The following is a 21,591-nucleotide window of genomic DNA, read 5'->3' on the forward strand; positions in this document are numbered from 1 at the left end:
CTATTCTTCGTTGTATAACAAGCTGCAGAATTATGTACTTATCATTCCACATTATATGGCTGAAGTATTCCAACTTCCGCCTTGTAATGGTCAGCATGACTTCAGTCGGTATAAATGTAGTATTGCAAGAGACTATGAACGAAACATGTCCTATGTTTTAACAAGCAATAAAATAAGGATGAGATCCTAATTTTATAATTGCTTTTAATGTATTGAATAGATGGAAATCTGTTTTATTCTCATTTTAGAAATATAATAACTGGTATTCGAGGATTATTGCATTAAATGTTACTTTAAATGCTGCTATTCTCACATTAAAATGATCGTGGAAGAGAGATGAGTTCAATACGCTTGCCAGGGACTAAACCGCCCGCCCCAAGAAGTACATTTACTTTTATAACCAAAAATACTGTTTTAGACGCCATACTCCGTTGCTTATAACGGTGATTGGTTTATGTATGGAAGAGGATGACTTCATTGACAACTAGGAGTAGGCAGAGATTTTTTTTACCAACAATTGCAGAAGAAAAAAATTATGAAGCGGCCAGGGGAGTTTAAAAGGCTGCGGCACATACTGTCTGCACGGCAAGGAAAAACGGTAGTTTAGTAGTTGTAACCCATCTGAACACAGTCAATCCAATCTGTCGTGAGAACAGAGGTCCCTTCGAGAGGCTCTTTTCTATCACCGCGGCGCATACTGTCCGCACAGGAAGAAGAAAGGTAGTTTAATAGTTGTAACCTATCTTTGCACATCCAGGCCAATCTCTGTCATGAGAACAGTCGCCCCACTCTCTCTTCGAGAGGCTCTTTTCTATCGGTGCATACTGTGCGCACGTGAAGAAAAAAGTATAGCCATATCAAACCAACAACAACAGTTGAAAGCATTGTCGTTCCTCTCAGCGCTACTAGTGCGACAGTCAACTCTCGTGCGCCACCTAGTGGTGGCTCGTGTTACTAAACTTTGAGTACCGGTTACTATAGTTCTGCCCTTCAGTCTTCTTTCCAAGTCGATCCAACACCTCGGAATTCCGGATTCTGTCTGTCCACGAAATGTAAAGCATCCGTCTGTACACCCACATTATGAATGTTTCCAGTCTTTTGCAGAGGGCTTGAGTAAGTGTCCAGCCTTCCATTCCATAAAGTAACATGGGAAAGATGTAGGCACAGACCAGATGGAGCCTTAGGTTTAGTTGTAGGTTGCGGTTGAGCAGTTCCTTCATCTGGCCGTAGTCCCATTTCTAGTTAATTGGGTTCATTGTCGAGAGTGAACTGCACGTGGACGTCTTGCCGTTTACTGACGACCATGAACTGGGTTTTTTAAATTATCTTCAGTCCTCTGTTGTTACAAGCAACATTCACTTTCTCTAATAATACTTGAAGGTCTTCTGCGTTGTCTGCAATACCGTGTCGTCAGCATAACGGAGATGGTTTAGACATTGATAATGATGCCTATGGTAGACGGTCCTTCCAGATCTGGTTACGTGAATGATGTTGATCCACGAAATATCACTGTAATATTTGTCACAAATGGAAGATAGTAATTGCTTTTACTCAAATAAAGTCTCAAATCCCAGGTTGATTAAGAAATAATACGAAATATTTTATTTTAGAGAATACATCCTTTACTGCCTTACAACTATTTCTGCTACGTCACAGCACATCCGTAAGTGTTTTGTTTGTCCAACACTGTCGTCTGTGATGTCTTTGCTCACTGAAGTTCTTTGGTGTCGTTTTATTGATTTTTCTCATTCGATGTAATTTGATGGGCTGTCACTTCATGTGCATTAACTGATTCATTAAATGATTTATTGGTCCAGGGATGATGCTATTTTCCTTTTAATGTATTGGTCCAGGGATCATGCTATTTTTCAACAAAATACCCACACTCCCATTCGCTAAAAAGAGAGCTCGTTGGTGCCAGCCCTGGACCTCAAGGAAAAAAAAAAACGACGGCGCAAGCAGCGGAATGCAAGACATATAGCCAAAGATAACAAAAATCGCAGACATAGCACTCCCATTCATCGGTGCCAGCCCTGGACCTCAAGAAAGAAACTTTTTTTTTTTCTATTTGCTTTACGTCGCACCGACACATGTCTTACGGCGATGATGGGATAGGAAAGGCCTAGGAATGGGATGGAAGCGGCCGTGGCCTTAATTAAGGTACAGCCCCGGCATTTGCCTAGTGTGAAAATGGGAAACCACGGGAAACGCCCACGATCTCCCGATTACTGGATACTGGTCGCACTTAAGCGACTGCAGCTATCGAGCTCGGTAAGAAAGAAACAAAAGACGGTGCAAGCAGCGGAATGCAACACCATGGACTCCTATTTACAGCCTGTAAATACGTATACATATTTCTTGCTAGTAACGACGGTATTTCTTAATCAACCTGGGATTTGAGACTTTATTTGAGTAAATCAATGATTACCTTTTGTTTGTGACAAATATTACAGTGATATTTCGTGGATCAACATTGTTCACGTAACCCCAGATTTTCTGCAAGGATAGCCTCTGAGTAAACGTTGAAGAGTAGAGGCCACGGCAGATGTCTTCTTTCTTCTGACAGGTTTTCATCAATCTTTACTGCTGCTTTCTGACCCCAGTACAAGTTTTGAATAATCCGAATATCTCGGTCATCAAGTCCGATGTTCTGCAGAATTTCCATCAAATTCCCGCGCTGAACTTTGTCAAATGCCTTTTCGTAGTTATGAAACGTGAAAATACATTCTTCTTTTTTTTCAAGCAACACTGGACAAGTACTTGAATACAGAAAAGTGCATCTCTAGTCCCAAGACCATTCCTGAATCCGAACTGTGTTTCAATTCTCACTTCACATTTAGCACGGATTCTGCAATGAATGATCTTTAAGAATGTCTTTAGGATATGGCTCATCAGACTGATGGTTCTGTGCTCTTTGCATCATCTGGCATTTGCAGTTTTGGGGAGAGTGATGAAAGTGGACCTAAGCCAGTCTTCTGGGATTGTTTCAGTTGAGTCAATTTTGTTGAATAGCTCTCTGTCAGAATACCGATACCATTGTTGTCCAGGAGTGTGAGGAGTTCTGCATGTACAGTACTTCATCAGGTCCAGGGGCCTTTCCATTCTTCGTTTGGCAGATGACACGCCTCGCCTCGTCGTTCAAAATGGCAGGACCTGTGTTTGCCTCGTTCACACCATGTTCGTTAGGTCTATCATCGTTGAACACTTCTTCTGTATATGACTTCCAGACCTTGAGTTTGTCAGTGATGTCAATCACAGTGCGGTTCTTATCCACCAGAACATGATGCCCTCTATTACGATATAACCCAAGGCACTCTATTATTTTGTGTAGATTAAAAGTGTCATTCTTTTGCTGCAGGAATTCTACCTCTTGACATCTTTGTCATCCACTGTTCTTTTGCAGCCACAATCTTCCTCTTAATTTCTTTGCACACTTGGTTGTATTTATTTCTCGGTTTTTCCATTTCTGCCGCTCATCCACGAGTTCCAGTATTTCATCGGTCATCCACGGTTGTTTCTTGATCTTTTTATCATGTGTTAAATGTTGTTTCCCCGTGCCTGTTAGTTGGCCATGCGATTAGGGGCGCGCGACTGTGAGCTTGCATCCGGCAGATAGTGGGTTCAAATCCAATTGTCGGCAGCCCTGGCGATGGTTTTCGGTGGTTTCCCATTTTCACACCAGGCAAATGCCGGGGCTGTACCTTACTTAAGGCCACGGCCGCTTCCTTCCAACTCCTAGGTCTTTCCTATCCGATCATCACCATAAGACTTATCTGTGTCGGTGCGACGTAAAGCCACTAGCAAAAAAAAAAGTTTCATTTCAGTCTACAAGACTTCTATACCTGTATCAACGTTCTTCATCTTATCGAAACCTTTGGATTCATGCTGAATCCTCTTACGAATCTCTTCATTCTTGATCTTGCTAATTTCTATCTTCGCAGGTCTCATGGTCTTACGAACTGTCTGATCTGATGCCTGCTCCAGGGTTGGTTTTAACCGATTTGAAACAGTTACGGAAGCGCTGGTTCAACAGAATGAAATTAATCTGGTTTCGGACGATGTGTACTGCCGTACGTATCTTGAGGTGACTTCCAGGTGTAGAGTCGCCTGGCTGGTAGTTTGAACCAAATTTAGGCACGACAAGATGTTCTTCCTGGCTGAACTGCACTAGCCGACTGCCCCTCTTGTTTCTAAAGCTCAGACCAAATTGTCCGACCGTGTTACTGACTGCCTTTTCCGATCTTCGCATTGCAGTCTCCAATAATGTTCATCTCATTGTTTTTTTTTGTGTGATGTCCAGCACACTTTTGACCTGACTAGAATTCCTCCACCTTCAACATTGTCTTTGTCAGCTGTGGGTGCGTACACTTGTACAATGTTGACATTGACTGGATTGGCCTGGAGCTGCAGTAGGGCTATTCTGCCTGAGTATGTTACAAAGTTTTGCACGGCACAGTTTACAGCTTGCGACATGATAACATCCACCCCTTGACGGTGATTGGTGTAATCATTTCCAGCATAGTATACAGTGTGCTTGGCTATAGTATAATGTCCTGAACCTGACCAACGCATCTTGCCGATTCCCAGGATGTCCAAGTGCATCCTGTTCATTTCGTGGATGGTATTACCAACCTCTCCTATTCAAACATACCTCTTGCATTCCATGTCGCAATCTTGATAGCTGACCTGGAGATTCTAAGCGCCCTCTGACCATCTAAGGTCTGCCGGGGACTAAGGGCCGTGTTTCTTGTGTTTTCAGCCATTGCTTTTGGAGGTTCAAAAAAGGAACACTATATCAAAGTGAAAGAGATGGAAGTGTTCAGTAAAGGAAATGAGTGGGATTATTTAACTCCAGAGCGGTCGGGTGGAAAATATAACGTGAACGGTTGGGCTGCGCCTGGTAGACCCAATATAAAAACAGTATTACCAAATACCTTTCTTAAAGATTCATTTTCACAGAAGAAAATATTTTACACTAAACTTTCATATCAATATCCTGAAGATAATAAATATAAATTCAAAAGTGTTAACTGAAAATTAGCATAACATTTAGGGTTCAAAACACACATTTTCCAAAAATGAACATGATTCTCAATATGCCAAGCGGTGCCGCTTCCGTACCTGGTGTGCAGGCTTAGGGATGATGAAAAATCGTATAAAAATGATGTGCAATGATACCTTAACCCTTTGTTACCTAAAACTTTAAATTCAAATAAAATACTTTTTACAAGACATTCCATTTGTGAACATAATAAGATGTCTTGTTTTCAGCTCGATATTCTCAGTGTTCAAAATACAACCATGCTACAAATTTGTACGACAGGCTTTTAAATAACACTTTTGTATTCCATATTTTAAAACACAATATTTGACTAAATTGTCACTATCAGTACAGACATATTAATAGCGAAATTGCATTCCTTCCATCTTAGCCACGCTGCTCTCAAGTTGTTCGCTTCCTACCTCCATAACCGACAACAGTGTGTTGTCATGAATGATAAGAGAACGGAGTGGAAGCACAAAGTTAATGGTGTGCCGCAAGGTTCTATACTCGGCCCCCTGTTATTTATTTTATATTTGAATGACATCTCTTCTAAGTTGAATAAACTGCAACTACCATCTCTATGCCGACGATCTTCAAATTTACTGCCACACAAAAGTGAACGACATAAATGCAGCTATTGAAAATATGAACCGAAACTTGGAGCAGATCAGTGTGCAGCTGAGAATTCTCTCTCCATCAACCCAACGAAAACACAAGCTATCATACTAGGGTAGAGAAAACTGCTTGGCCATTTACACAGTCTACAAATTCCAGTCATTCAACTAAATGGCATTGCTATCCCATTCTGTAAATCAGTAAAAAGCCTTGGGGTCACTATAAATGAAACTTTAAACTGGGATGAGCATGTCACTAACGTATGCAGGAAAGTTCATTCATCACTTCATCCCCTTAAGATTCACCAGACCGTATTACCTCTCAACTTAAAAATAAAACTGGTTCAAACATTGATACTTCCAATTTTTAACTATTGTGATGTGTTGCTGGATGCTACCAGTGAACACAATAGGAAATTGCAGAGAGCTTTAAACTCCTGCATTAGATTTATTTTTTCATTGAATTTTGCCTCGCATGTATCCCCTTTTTATGCACAACTTTCTTGGTTAAAAGTAGAGCAGCAGCAGCAGAGAAATCACCATGTATTAACCCTTACCTATCGACTTTACTGAAAATATACCTGAATATCTCTCCAGTAATTTCCGTTTTCTATCTTCCTTTCATTACCGTAACGCGATCTGGGTCAACAATTGCAATACCTCCACATCATACATCTGCCTTCAGTAATTCTTTCCTTGTGTCGGGCGCTAGAATGTGGAATGCTTTATCCCCTGAATTTAGAAATTGTTCCTCATTAATTACCTTCAAAAGACAGACTAAAGATTTCCTCTTGAATACGTAGGCTATATCATGTAGTTATGTGTGAATGTGTGAGTGAATGTCTGGAGCAAATAGTTCCCAACAGTTTACATAAATTACTGTTATGTTATATGAATTCCACCTAGAGTAGTTATTGAATTTATTTTTCTAATTTTAGACTTAGAATGTAATCTTTTAGTTTTAGTCTATATTAAGTTATATTATTATTATATTATATACAGTGTGTTAAGTTTGAATATTAAGTTTGTATTCAGTATTAAACCGCATAATGTGGTTAAGTGTAAGAGAGGGCCAAGAGCCCTAACTTCGCCACAAATAAAGACATAAATAAATAAATTTAGGTAGAAATCGGCTCAAGTACAAAAGATATGAAATATCCACATCTTTCAAATATTCATTCTTTTTTATAACAAAACAAACCAGTTGGCTTACACGGAGCACTGCAACTCACACTTTCACAATGAAAACGTTTGGCTGAAGTGTTTTACAGGCAAGCCACACTAAAGCCTTATGGTACAAATTTGTACTACCAACATTACAAATAACTTCTCGTGTGCGAGAAATCATTAATATTTCCATTTGGCGAAGCAGAGCAAGGACTAATAATGTAATTCAGGCAATAATATTGCGTAATTTGCATTGAGATGGATGAAAAATGAACATTCATTGTATGCGACTTGATGCCAGATTGTAAGACATCTTGGTTGTAAATGCCCTAGTGCTACTCCAGAAAATGACTTCCACAAAGCTCGTATTAGAAGTAGAAGGTACACGTATGTACTGGTAGGCTCAGAGGCCTGTAATACATGCGTATGATTTGTAATTAAATTGTGAATACCTGGTCCAAATGTGTATTGGCAGGTAACAAAGGGTTAAGTGGCAGAAAGGAGAGATTCTTCCTTTATGCATGCTAGAAACCCACCATCCTGCACGAAGAAGTATTCTTACTTATATAGCAGAATTAAAACTGAGACTGTAAATCAGCTGAATGCGACCATGTGCTGTGTTCCTATCGGCCGGCCAATGTTCACGATGTGTTCCTATTCACTGGACAAGCTTAGTATTGTCTCGACAGAGCTCGCATAGTCTGCATGTACAGGGCTGCCATATTCGCTAAAAGTAAGACAGGGTGGCCACCCGTATGGAAAACCGGGAAATGTCAGGGAATTCGAAAAATGACTGGAAAACCGGGAAATGTCAGGGAATTCCGAAAAAAATCTGGAAATTCGTTCTGCCATATAAAATTGACATACCGTATTTATCCCTTAATAGAAGCACATTTTTCAGTTTTTATAACATTAATCTAGGGCATGTCTTTTATGCCAGGAATAAATTGTAAAGAAAACTGAACAAACATTTAAAAAATCAAGTGTGATCTCGAACGTGAAGTAACCAATAGCATCAGTAGCTATATGGATAGGCTATAGCAAGCAGTAGCGACTATGATGGATCAATTGATCGATCGAATTTTCAATGTTATGATCTGCTTACTATTGAATATGCTGTGTTGTTGGGGAATGGCGAGCATGTTGAATTAGGCCTATATTGCGTTCTCAGTTTTTCTAATCGCTTAAATACAAGGCTTCCACAACAAAATATGCATATGGACAAAATTACACAACCCAACGGATGACTGTTTGTTTAGTGTGTAATGACGTGTGCCATAGTCACTACCTCGTAAAGTGTCAAAACAAGACAACAAACACTAACTGAATGCAGGAAAGTGCGAAATTCACTTAAACTTAATACTCATTGAGTGTTCATGATTATTATTATTATTATGATGAAATGCGCTGATGTAGGTAACACCGTTTGCCGCGCCATGTTGAGTTTCTAACCTAACTTTCGTGAGAGGGGTTCGTTAGTTTTCAGGCACGACTAGTAGCTTGTAATATCACGTGTAATTTTGTGAATAGAACACGATTTAAAATAAAGTGCCATCACACTGTAAGATGAAGGTTGTTTGTTGGTTAGGAGATTTTGAGTTTGTGAAGTATATTTGTATGTATTCGTTCTTGATCCAGTCAATCCCAAACCACCATTCATATCGATTTATATCGGTTGAGCGCAATCTTAAAACCTGTCTGCCAACTGTATTGCCTATATCACCACGTGGTTAAGTTACCTAACTCGGCGTGTGTGGTATATAGGTTTAATAGTGTTCAATGTAGTTGTAATTTTATTTACATCCGTGTGTTGGTTACCATATAGTTCATCTGTGTATCATACCCCTGTATAGTTCGTGCAAGACAAGCGGCAAGAATGTGACTCGGCAAAAATTGACACCTTGGTATCGATTAGCCATAACCTCCTTCTTATGCCGGTCATTAGCCGCGAATAATTTATTTCTTTTACACTTTATAATAATGTACCTATTCTTGTTTTAGTGTATGATATTGTTAGGAAGTTTTGTGAATTTGTTTTCACTTGTGATTTGCGTGTGATTTTCATAGTAGGGTATTACATTTTACGAGTGCATCAACTGTTATCGAAGCAATAGAGTGCTGGCAGCATAGGTAAGGCAGCGCTCACTTGTTTTGCGAACTGTCAGTTTACAAGAAAGTCGTGCGGAGTATAGGACTATTTAATTATTTTTTTTTACAATATACTTACTTTTTTCAGCTAACAATGTCTTCATCAAAGCCAAGGAAAACTTCGTTTAATGAAAGGTGGCTGCTTGATGATACTTTCAGAACGTGGTTGAAACCCATGCCTCAGGACAAATTTTCAGCATATTGCATAATATGTAAAACATCATTTTCTCTTAGCAACATGGCGAGGCAGGCATTAAAAAGTCACATGGTAGGAAAGAAGCATGCCAGTAGTGTCAACTTCAGCCAGTTCTCAGCATCCCTTTCAAGTTATTTTAAAAAAGAACATTCGAATAGTGAAGTAAAAAATGACTTAAACTCAGTAGATAATACCCTGGCCGCAAACACAAATTGTCCTCTGCCTGCCACAGCTACCACAACGAACTCTATCACATATGACTCCACTGCTGCTGTTTCTGCTTCTTCTTCTTCTTCCATTAAAGAAGGTTCACCAGAGACGAGATGTCTACAGAATTATCTTTCAAGAGAGCAAGTAACCAAAGCTGAGATTATGTGGTGCATGCATATGTCATGCAACACCATTCTTTACGTTCCAGTGAAGCTAGTGTACGTTTGTCCACAGTAACGTTTCCAGACTCTGAAATAGCTTCGAAAGTTCAACTGCACGGAACAAAAATTGCATATACAATCACTCATGGTTTGGCCCCCTATTTTCATAAGCAAGTTCTTGAGATGTGTCATAAGTGCAGACATTTCACCGTTGGTTTTGACGAGTCACTCAGTCTAAAAAAAACTCTTACAAATTTCAATGGATGGTCCAAATGTTAATAAAAAGTTCCTTCAGGATATTGGTAATTTATTAAGTGATGATCCAGATGCTCCTATTTTGGTGAACATTGGATCTTGTGGCTTGCATACTGTGCACAATTCATATGAAATAGCAGTAAAAGAAACCCAGTGGAATATTGCCGAGTTTCTTCGTGCTCTTCACTTCTTGTTTTGCTACGTTCCTGCAAGACGTGCTGATTATACACATTATTCAGGTTCAAACGTATTTCCTTTGAAATATTGTGCTATAAGATGGCTTGAAAATTCGAAAGTCATTGAACATGCTATAGATATTCTACCTAATGTTGACAGATATGTGGAAGGAACAAACACAGACAAGAAAATCCCAAACTGTAACAGCTTCAAAATAGTATCAACTTCAGTTAAAGATAAGCTACTTAAGGCCAAGTTGTCATTTTTATTATCTCTTGTTGGAGATTTGGAACCATTCCTAAAACAGTTTCAGACAGATCTTCCATTTGCACCACTCCAGTATGAATCTCTCATTGCAACAATGAAAAATGTCATGACAAGGTTTATTAAGTCTGAGTCACTGCAGTCTTCAGGAAATGTCCTCAAAATTAATTTAAACAGTAAAGAAAATCTTCCGCCTGCATCTAAAATTGACATAGGTTATGCTGCTAGAGCTGCACTTCGTGGCACTCCTGGGTTAAATGATAGAGATATATTAGTGTTTCGCACAGATTGTCTAAGAGGAATGGTAGCTTTGTGCAAGAAGATGCTGGAACGGTCACCACGGGCATATAAACTGACTAAAGGAATTTCTTGTTTTGATCCAAGTGTAGCCAAGCAACCTCTAAGCAGCAAACGGCTAAGGGTAGCTTTAAATGTCTTTGTTGAAAACAAATGGATCTCGGGTAATGAAGCTGATCATATACAAAGGGAGTTCACTTCTGTGTGTGAGAATGATACTTTCAAAGAAGTAATGAATTCTTTGTCTTCTAAAAACGAGAGATTAGATCACTTTTGGTTCCGTACTGTCTTGCCAACAGTAAATTTGAACACAGAAAAGTTAGCTTCATTTCTCAAAATGATACTAATATTGCTTCATGGACATGCTTCACTTGAACGTGGTTTTTCTCTGAATAAAGAAATTATTGTAGAGAACATGCTACAAGAATCCCTTGTAGCACAAAGAAGAGTATATGATGCTATCTCAAACCTTGGTGGAATTGAAAAGGTCTCCATTAATAAGAACATGCTCCATGCTGCAAGGAATGCTCATGCGTTGTATATTCAAAATCTAAAGGAGAAACGTGAAGCATTGGAAGCAGAAGATTCTTTGCAAAAAAATAAGAGAAAGGCCACTTTGTTGCTGAAAGAATTAGAAGAAAAGACGCGGAGGGTGATGGCAAAAGCTCGACAGTCGTTGCTCGCTATAGATGAAGAAATTTCTTCACTGAAGCAGTAATGGTAATAACTTTTTAAAATCTTAAAGTGAATTAAATTGGACTAAATTAAACTTGCAAGTTTTGAAATTTAATATGTACATTAATTACTCATTTATTTTTTGCATTTTAGGGTTTCAAAATGTATTTTAATATTACGGCCATACCTGGAAACCTATTATAATTTAATTTTTTGTCATTGTGTGTTAGGGAAAAAAATTTTTTTATGTCTGGAAAACAGGGAAATGTCAGGGAATTTCAAAATCTGGATTTGGTGGACACCCTGTAAGAGAACCATATCCAGACCGATGGTTTTGTCACTAACCTATTTAGACCAATTGTGGTGTCACACGGGATACTAGAGACCTAAGGGCTGCTTCGTGGCTCTAAGTGGTAGTGATTATTGTCTTAAGAGGAAGTACAACTAGGCAACCATCCTCTATACAACACTAATCAGAGAGAAAAGAGGAAAAGATCCGACGCTTCGAAAAATGAAGATATCGGCCAAAGAAAGACGAGGGCCACGAAGGGCATGAAAATGAGACTCCCTAGCCCTCGCATACCTAATAGCGTCAGATCGGAAAAGAACAAGAGGTGACCAAGGGAGGTCGGATAGAATAGATGAAAGTGAGGAGCCTGGTACAAGTGGAAGCAATGCCAGGACTCGGCTAAGGGGCCCGTGTTTGCCAAACTACGCTCCATAAGCATCTTTCACTAATATTATTAATAAAAAACCAATATTAACTAATCATATTAGTATTATGTTTCATAGAGTTATTAGCTAATAATATTAGTAAATTGTTTCATAGACAACATGACTAATAAAAGTTACTCTTATTAGGGTTATTTCCATGATTGTATTTTGACTCACCTATATATATATATATATATATAAAATAAGAATTTTGTCTGTACATTGCTCAGAATTTGAAAAGGATGGTATTTCTGTATCAGTCATGTCCACAGTAACAAGGAAATGCACATTTTAATTTTCCGTAATTTTTGTCTGTCTGTATGTATGTACACGCATCACGAGAAAACGGCTGAAGAGAATTGAATGAAAATCGGTATGTAAGGTTGGGCGATAAGTCGCTACAACCTAGGCTATAAATAATTTTAATAACGCTGAGTGAAATGGTAGTTTAGGGGAACGCTTAAAATTTAATTCTGAAATATTTGTTTTTAGTGGTTGTATCTTAATGAAAAGCGGTATGCAAAGTCGGTGAGTAAGTCGCTATAATCCATGCTATAAATAATTGTATTCACGCTGAGTGTCTAAAATTTAATTCTCAAATATTTAATAGTGGTCATATCTTAATGAAAGTTGGTAGGCAAAATTGTTGAATAACTCACTACAATTTAGGCCATACATAATTGTATTTAGGCTGAGAAAAATGGTAGTTTAGGGGAAGGCCTAAAATTTAGTTCTGAAATATTTGTTATTAGTGGTCCTATCTTAATGAAAATCTGTATACGAATTCGGGGAATAAGTCGCTATAATCTAGGCCATAAATAATTTTATTCATGCTGAGTGAAATGGTATTTTATGGGAAGGTCTAAAATTTAATTCTCAAATGAAATGGTGTACAGCTTTTAGTGCCGGGATGTGTCCGAGGACTTCGGCTCGCCAGGTGCAGGTCTTTTGATTTGACTCCCGTAGGCGACCTGCGTGTCGTGATGAGGATGAAATGATGAAGACAACACGTACACCCAGTCCCCTTGCCAGGGGAATTAACCAATTTTGGTTAAAATTTCCGACTCTGCCGGGAATCGAACCCTGGAACCCTGTGATTAAAGTTATATAGTACAAAATTTCCGATCATTTATGTCTTGTACATTGTTAACGTACCGGCTATTATCACAGAGATATTAATGAATTTGGATTTTTCTTATCAAGTCCATATCAGCACCGAGTCAGAAGAAAATGGGTAAACAGAATTTAATGAAATTCGGTATGTAAAGTCGGAGAATAAGGAACTACAGTCTACACTATAAAGAATTTTATAAGATGCCCTAATATCACAAAGTCGAAAGAAAACTAAATGTGAAGGCCTACAATATACAGGGTGTCCACTCGTATGGGAAACAGGGAAATGTCAGTGAATTTGATAATTAACGGGAAAACCAGGGAATTCAGGAAAAAAAATCTGGAAATTCATTCTTCTGCCAGATAAAATTGACATACCGTATTTATCCGTGTAATACAAACACATTTTTCAGTTTTTATAACATTAATCTAGGGCATGTCTTTTATGCCAGGAATAAATTTTAATGAAAAGTTAAAAGTGTGATCTCGTATGTGAAGTAATCAATAATATCAATAGCAATATGATTGATCGATCGAATTTTCAATGTTTTGATCTGCTTACTATTGAATATTTTGTGTTGTTGGGGAATGGTGAGCTCGATGAATTAGACCTTATTGCGTTCTTAGTTTTTTCCAGTAATGTGTCCAGACTCTGAAACAGCTTCGAAAGTTCAACTGCACAGAACAAAAGTTGCATATACAATCACTCATGGTATGGCTCTCTATTTCCATAAACAAGTTCTTGAGATGGGTAGTAAGTGCACACATTTCACCGTTGGGTTTGACGAGTCACTGAATAAAGTTTCTCAGATAGGCCAAATGGATCTTGTATAGTTCCGTTTTTATGAGTTTCGACTTGACAGTTAACCGGAAGTCAGACTGTGGTGCCAAACTGCTACGAATTCAAACAGCTGATTTACGATACACAACACGAACGGAAATATATATACTGGAATATGTCTATAATCAATTATTCTTTGTAGCAACATACATAATTCACATAAGATGAACAACAATACACAACACATTTAGGATAAGACTACAAGACAAACATATATCAATGCTCGAAAAGATAAAGATAAAACGTGAGTAAATTAAATTAAATTTCTACTCACCATGTAGAAGAGCTCGCGTTGCTGTTAGATTCAATTTCCCCTAATGAAGGAAATAATCCTACAAAGGGAACACACCACTCATTTCTGAGTCACTATCGGCATTGTCATCGTCTGTTGAGGTGTCACTCTCGCCTGACCCTAAAGAGATAATAAACTCTTCAACATAATCGTCTGTAAGACTTTCTTTCTCCCAAGCTTTAATCATCTCTGATTTCGTGTGTCTCACAACGTTGCTCCAGTCCTCCGCACTTATACGGCCTATGGCTTCTAAAATAAGTCTTTCAACTTCCGAAACTGTGAAGAGTCGGTTATTTTCAGCTACATAATCCTTCACTTGGGCCCAAATCAGTTCTATCGCGTTAAAGTGGCAATGGTATGGTGGAAGGCGAACTACTTTATGGCCATGCCTCTTAGCTATTTCATCCACCACATAAACTGGGCGCTGGGGCTTGTTTTGTTTCACAAGTTGCATGAGATCTCCCTTCCTCATGTCATCGCGAACCGAAATATCGTGCTCCTTCAACCAATTAATCAGCTCATTCTTTCTAGCCGCCATTGTTGGTGCTTTGTCAAGAATGACGGAGTGGTAGGGGGCATTGTCCATGATTATAATGCTCTTTTCAAGCAAGTTGCTCAGCAGCCTTTCCTCAAACCATTTCTGGAATGTGCCACTATTCATTTCTTCGTGGTAATCTCCGGTTTTCTTAGATCGGAACATGTACAAGCAATTTGGCACAAAACCTTGCGAAGTACCGGCGTGAATCACTATGACTCTGCCCCCCTTCCCAACAGGTACTGGCATAGTGCCTTCTACTGAATCATCCGTCCAGCCTTTGCTCTGGGAATGAGAAGCATTAACCCAAGTTTCGTCCAACCATACAATAGAATCAAAATTCTCCTTTATAATCTCTCTCAGAAATCTACACCGCCACATCACGATATCGCTTCTCTCCATCAGCACTCTTCGCCCGTTAAATTTCTTGTACCTAAAACCCAGATTTTTAACTACTTTTCTAAGAGAAGATTTGCTCCCACTAAAAAGTTCACTGCTTTCAAGAGAACGACCCAATTTCTCAAGAGTAGGATATTCTTTCCTACGGTAATAGGCGTAAATATGCCGGCGAATAGCATCTTGTTGAAAAGAGTCTAATTCCGTTACAGATTTAGGCTTTTTCCTATTCTTCCCTGGAGTTTCAAGTTTGGACGGCCCCGCTGTCTGGTCCTCGGCAGAGTACTTCTCCTTCCCTATGCTTATAACTGTGCTCCTGTTGATTTTGGTCGCATCAGCTGTTCTCTGAACTGCTTTCGCAACAGGCAAGAGAGGCGCGCCGTTATCTTTCTCCTTCTCGAAATACTCCCTAACATTGCAAACAATTTCCCGGGCCTGGCTCCTTAGTGGAGTACCGCGTCCGAAGGGCTTTCTTCTCTTGGGAGTTTCATCCTTAGACGTAGGCGTCGACATGACAGAATATCAAATTCACACACAGGCCTAAAATTAACCTACAATATAACTACCGAACGAAATATTAAACTAAGCTACTATATAAACTAGATCACTTTTTACACACTATTCACTACAATATAACGCGCTATACTATTAAAAAATAAACAATACTTTTATAAACTCTACACTACGAAATATAAACGAACAACAGCCTAGCACAAAGACACACAAAGACCGCGAAAAGAACGGAGCTCAATACGACACACAGCTGATAGCACGTGGTTACCGTAAACAACAGGGCGACAACACTGCTAACCGGAACTCGAGTTTAACGCGCTCTTTCGGAGCGATCGGCTGCCTATGATTGGCTGTCGATTAATTCACTTACCCTCCGCCAAAAGGCAGCGCTCAAACGTCAAGTCGAAACTCATAATAACTGAACTGTAGTTCATTGTTTCAATCTTGATACTAATGAAGTATGCACTTCTTATTTTGATTCCATGTTTCTTGGTCACTCTACCTCCTCAGATTTGTTAAATGGTTTTTTGCAAGCACAGCAAGGACTCTTATCTAAATAAAATTACAAATTTCAGTGGATGGTCCAAATGTTAATAAAAAGTTCCTTCAGGATTTTGGTAATTTATTAGATGATCTAGATGTTCCTATTTTGTTGAACATTGGATCTTGTGGCTTGCATACTGTGCACAATTCATATAAAATGGCAGTAAAAGAAACCCAGTGGAATATTGCAGAGTTTCTTCGTGCTCTTCACTTCTTGTTTTGCTATGCTCCTGCACATTGTGTTGATTATACACATTATTCAGGTTCAAACGTATTTCCTTTAAATATTGTGCTATAAGATGGCTTGAAAATTTTCAAGTCATTGAACATGCTATAGATATCTTACCTAATGTCGAAAAATATGTGGAAGGAACAAACAGAGACAAGAAAATTACAAGCTGTAACAGCTTCAAAATAGTATCAACTTCACTTCAAGATAAGGTTCTTAAGGCCAAGTTGTCATTTTTATTATCACTTGTTGGAGATTTGGAACCATTCCTAAAAGTTTGACAGATCTCCCATTTCCATCACTCCTTTATGAATCTTTCATTGATGATAAATATCATGACAAGGTTTATTAAGTCTGAGTCACTGCATTCTTCAGGAAATCTCCTAAAACGTATTTAGACAGTAAAGAAAATCTTCTGTCTGCATCTAAAATTGACATAGGTTATGCTGCTAAAGCAGCACTTCATGGCAATCCTGGATTAAATGATAGATATATATTAGTGTTTTGCACAGATTATCTAAGGGGAATGGTAGCTTTGTGCAAATAGTTATTGGAAAGGTCACCACTGGCATATTGTCATCATCTGCAGTTTTCAGCTGTTGGCCACATCTGCTCACCGCTAGCATATAAACTGACTAAATTAATTTCTTGTTTCGATCCAAGTGTAGCCAAGTAGCTTCTAAGCAGCAGACTGCTAAGGATAGCTTTAAATGCCTTTGTTGAAAACAAATGGATCTCGAGTAATGAAGTCATTCATGTACAAAGGGAGTTCACTTCTGTTTGTGAGAATGATACTTTGAAAGAAGTGAATTCTTTGTATTCTAAACACAAGAGGTTAGATCACTTTTGGCTTTGCACTGTTCTTCCGATAGTAAATTTGAAAACAGAAAAGTTGGCTTCATTTCTCAAAATGATATTAATATTGTTTCATGGAAATGCTTCACTTGAATGTGGTTTTCCTGTTAATAAAGAAATTATAGTAGAGAACATGCTACAAGTATCCCTTGTAGCACAAAGAATAATATATAATTCAATCCCAAACCCTGGTGAAATTGAAAAGGTCTCCATTAATAACATGCTCCATGGTGCAAGGAGTGTTCATGCTTTGTATGTTCAAAATCTAAAGCAGAAACGTGAAATATTGGAAGTAGAAGATTCTTTGCAAAAAATAAGAGAAAGGCCGCTTTGTTGCTGAAAGAATTAGAAAAGTAGTGGAGGGTGATGGCAGAAGCTCGAGTTGTTGGTGGCTACAAAGAAGTTTCTTCGCTGAAGCAGTAATAGTATTACATTTTAAAAAAAGCTTAAAGTGAATTTAATCAGACTAAATTAAACTTCCAAGTTTTAATATGCACATTAATTGCTCATTTATTTTTTTGGATGTTAAGTTTTAAAAATGTATTTTAATATTACTGACACTTCCTTTATAATTATGTTTTTTGTCATCATGTGTCAGGGAAAAAACTGGTTTTTATGTCTGGAAAACAGGGAAATGTCAGGGAATTTTAAAATCTGGATTTGGTGGACACCCTGATATAGAAAGCTCATAAAGTTGATCAACAATAACAGTACATTGACTATTGTTTGTTGTGATGTGCTTTGTGTCTTCTGTTGCCACTCATCTCCGATAGATAGGGTTACTGCTGCGTACCGAGTATTTTTAAAAAATTTACCCTACGTTGCACTGACACAGATAGGTCTTATGGCAACGATGGGATAGGAAAGTGCTAGGAGTGGGAAGGAAGTGTCCTTGGTCTTAATTAAGGTACAGCCAAAGCATTTGCCTGGTGTGAAAATGGGAAACCACGGAATACAATCTTCAGGGCTGCTGACAATGGGGTTTGAATCCACTATCTCCCGGATGCAAGCTCACAGCTGCGAGCCCCTAACCACACAGCCAACTCGCCCCGTCGTACCGAGTGTAACTGCTTGCCTGAATATTGTTGGGAAGTAGTTGGGAGTTCATAAATTTTCTGATACTACTGGGGCGTAACACAGGTTCAGCAAAGCATTCAAGCTATTCAATCCCTACTCTGAGGCATTGATTGGAATGAGATGTGTGCATATATAACATAGATCGGCACCGCAGTACTGTTCCTTAAAAGTGAGGAAATGTGCGGTTTTTCGTTTGATCGAGTATTTTATATGATAACATTGCTTTTAATCGCTACTTTCCTGCTGACGTTTTTGTAATGACCTATGTTGACTTCAGTTAGGAAAACCACGAAGTCAGTCTTTCTGAAAATCCCGTAGCGAAGCACGGGTACATCAGCTAGTTATTCATATTATTAGTGAAACCAATGTGAGTGATATTTTAATATTTTGGCATAAAATCGTGAAGATCACTGAAATGATCGACTCTGATTCAAATAGTTCAATAAATGTTACGTCAAAAACGTGAAAATTAAAGTCTATCAGTCTTGCAACCCAATACTGTCAGGGTCAGAAAAGAACAAGTGTTGAACAAGGGAGGTGGGAAAGGTAGGTGAAAATGAGCCTGGCACAAGTAAGTTGAAACAATGGTAGGACTCATCTCAGTGCCATGTGTTCTCCAACCCACGCTCCCAAGTTCAGAGCACTGGGACCCCTTTTACGACAGGCAACGGATACTGTGGCTGTTGTTCTACTGCCCCCATCAACAGGGGTAGTAAAGAAGATTTTGCTACTCCATCTCAACGCCCATAACATTAGTGCTCGCAGGCAAGGGAGGGTCAATTATGACATTTCCGGTATATATGTGAACGGTGTTGCAGTAGCCTATATTTGCATCGCAAATTATATATATATATTTATGCCAAATGTGGCCCTCTGTGATTACTAGAGCCCGGATTTCCATGCACTATCAAATCTCAAAATATGCATGCATTCATGCACTATAATATGGCAAAACATGCACAATAAACTGGAAAATATGCACTATCAAAATTCAGTTCCTTTTGAAACATGAACAAAGCTACCCTAATTTCTCCAAATTGTCTTGATTTAAGCTCATCCGTTTATCACTCAGCACATACTTAAGCACAGAAAATTATCTCTTTACGTCACGAGAAGTGATAGATGCATAATTCAATGAAGACATTTGGACAAAGTGAGGTCAAATTGTACGTCTTTTGCATTTTCACCACAATACGTCTTTTATAAGCTTGACGAATTCAAAATCAGGATTTGAATGAATTAGTTCAACTTATCTCTATCTGCGGCAGCTGCTTCTCCATGCGATGATTGCAGACACATTTGAATGTCCTCAATAAGTGGTAACGATTGCTTGCTGCGATAACACAGACGTGTGACGATTGAGAGTTCCGGGCAGGACATTCCAGGATAACAACGGTAGAGGGTTCAATGAAAAAACAGAATTTGTAAGCTGCTATCCCAGTAACGCGGCGCCACAGAAGTGCGATACAAGGTTTCTTTTGTTCGTCTAACAGACGAAAAATGAGCCGTCAATGATTAATGCACACTTTACGGTTCAATTTATAGCAATGTTCAACTGTAAAACTGGGACACCTTATTCCTAAGAATTAGATTTCGACGTGGGGCCTTCCGACTTACGTCATTGTTTACTCAAGCAACAGATAAGAAAGTGTTTGGTTAATTGCATTATACTGTAGGCTACTAACTATGGTTGTCACATAGGATGCCAGGAATACATTCTCTCTGTCTCTCAGTAATAGACATACTGTAGCCTACACAACGTGAAAAATTGTCCCAAATTCTGCAAACTAACATTCAGAAAATGCACTATGATGAAAGTTAACAATATATATGCGTCAAAGTCAGAATAAAAGTCATATTATGCAATATTAAATGTCGAAATATGCGCTATTAAATCCAAAATCTTCCGAATATGCATTATGCATGAATTTTCTCCGAAAAATGCCAAAACATGCAAACATGCACGGTAAAAGAACGGTTATTTGGAATTGTTAAGCCGTTAGAAACGAATATTTGCAAAGTTTGAGAAGTGTAGCTAGCTTATTTAAAAACATGCATTTGCATGGAAATCCGGGCTCTAGTGATTACATTGCATGTATGGCGGCCTACCATGAAATTTAATGCGAGATTCATCTAAAGCGTTTTCTGACGGTTCAGACAAGGAAAATGTGTCCGAGAAGCAGTGTTGCCAACTTATATTTTCAAGATCCGCTAAATACTATTAAAAATCCGCTGAAATTCCGCAAAGAAATCCAATCTCAAATAATGATCAATAATAATAATAATTAAAGAAAATGTCTGCACTCACCTCATCTGTGAGTTTCTCTGGGATTTATCCCCTGCCGGCGAGCTAAAACTTGTAGGCGTTTTACTGCCGTGTACAAACTAGGTGAATCTCCTGCCTCAAGGACCATACACAGAACAGGCTAATTCATTAAAACGGTCTTCTTTCATAGCCTAAATATAAATGCTACTCTCTCTGTCGTCATTCATCAACTAAGTGATAAGTACCCTTTCCCCACGCATTACAATTTTATGATACCATGATCTCATAACATCAAATCAAATAACATGTTTTCCTCATGTGACTGCTAGCTCCTGACAAGAAATATGAAATAGCTCAGAGAGAGACTGGAGTACACATTTTAAAACGCTAAATTCCTATGTAATAAGTCTCGGATTCTGCCAAAAATCCGCTGTCCGCTAAATGGTGTATTTCTCCGCCAACAGTCTTCTAATTCCGTCAAATTTAGCGGAAAATCCGCTAAGCGGCAACACTGCCGAGAAGTGCAGAATTTTGAGCCTGATTTTTCTCAGTTTGTCATTAGCATCATGTGAAAAGTCATCAGTGAAGTGGAGCAAATGAGAAATGAGATCTTTCCCTGATCATTGTTTCTGTAAAGATAAGAGTTTCAATACACCTAACTTTACTTCAGTACAACTGGATACTCTGTTTCCGCATAGGGTGGGGGTGGTAGAATAACACCCACGGTATCCTCTGCTTGTCGTAAGAGGCGGCTAAAAGGGGCTCTGAACTTTGGAGTGTGGATTGGCGACCATGGGGCCCATAGCTGAGTCCTGGTATTGCTTCCACTTGTGCCAGGCTCTTCACTTTAATCCGATCTGACCTTCCTTGGTCAACTCTTTTTTCTTTTCCGACTCGGACGCTATTATTTGCGAGGGCTAGGGAGTCTTTCATTTTCATGCCCTTCGTGGCCCTTGTCTTACTTTGGCTGATACCTTCATTTTTTAAAGTGTCTGATCCCTTCCATTTT

The 21,591-nt window shown here is 38.8% G+C and overlaps 1 protein-coding gene across 6 annotated transcripts in view; it reads left to right on the top strand.

The window, feature by feature from the left end:
- LOC136882199 (serine-arginine protein 55) overlaps positions 1 to 21,591 on the top strand; it is a 202,459-nt gene that overhangs the window by 1,374 nt on the left and 179,494 nt on the right. The gene's annotated exons all lie outside the window — the stretch shown is intronic.

Source organism: Anabrus simplex, chromosome 10, assembly GCF_040414725.1.
Source record: "Anabrus simplex isolate iqAnaSimp1 chromosome 10, ASM4041472v1, whole genome shotgun sequence".
Taxonomy (NCBI): domain Eukaryota; kingdom Metazoa; phylum Arthropoda; class Insecta; order Orthoptera; family Tettigoniidae; genus Anabrus; species Anabrus simplex.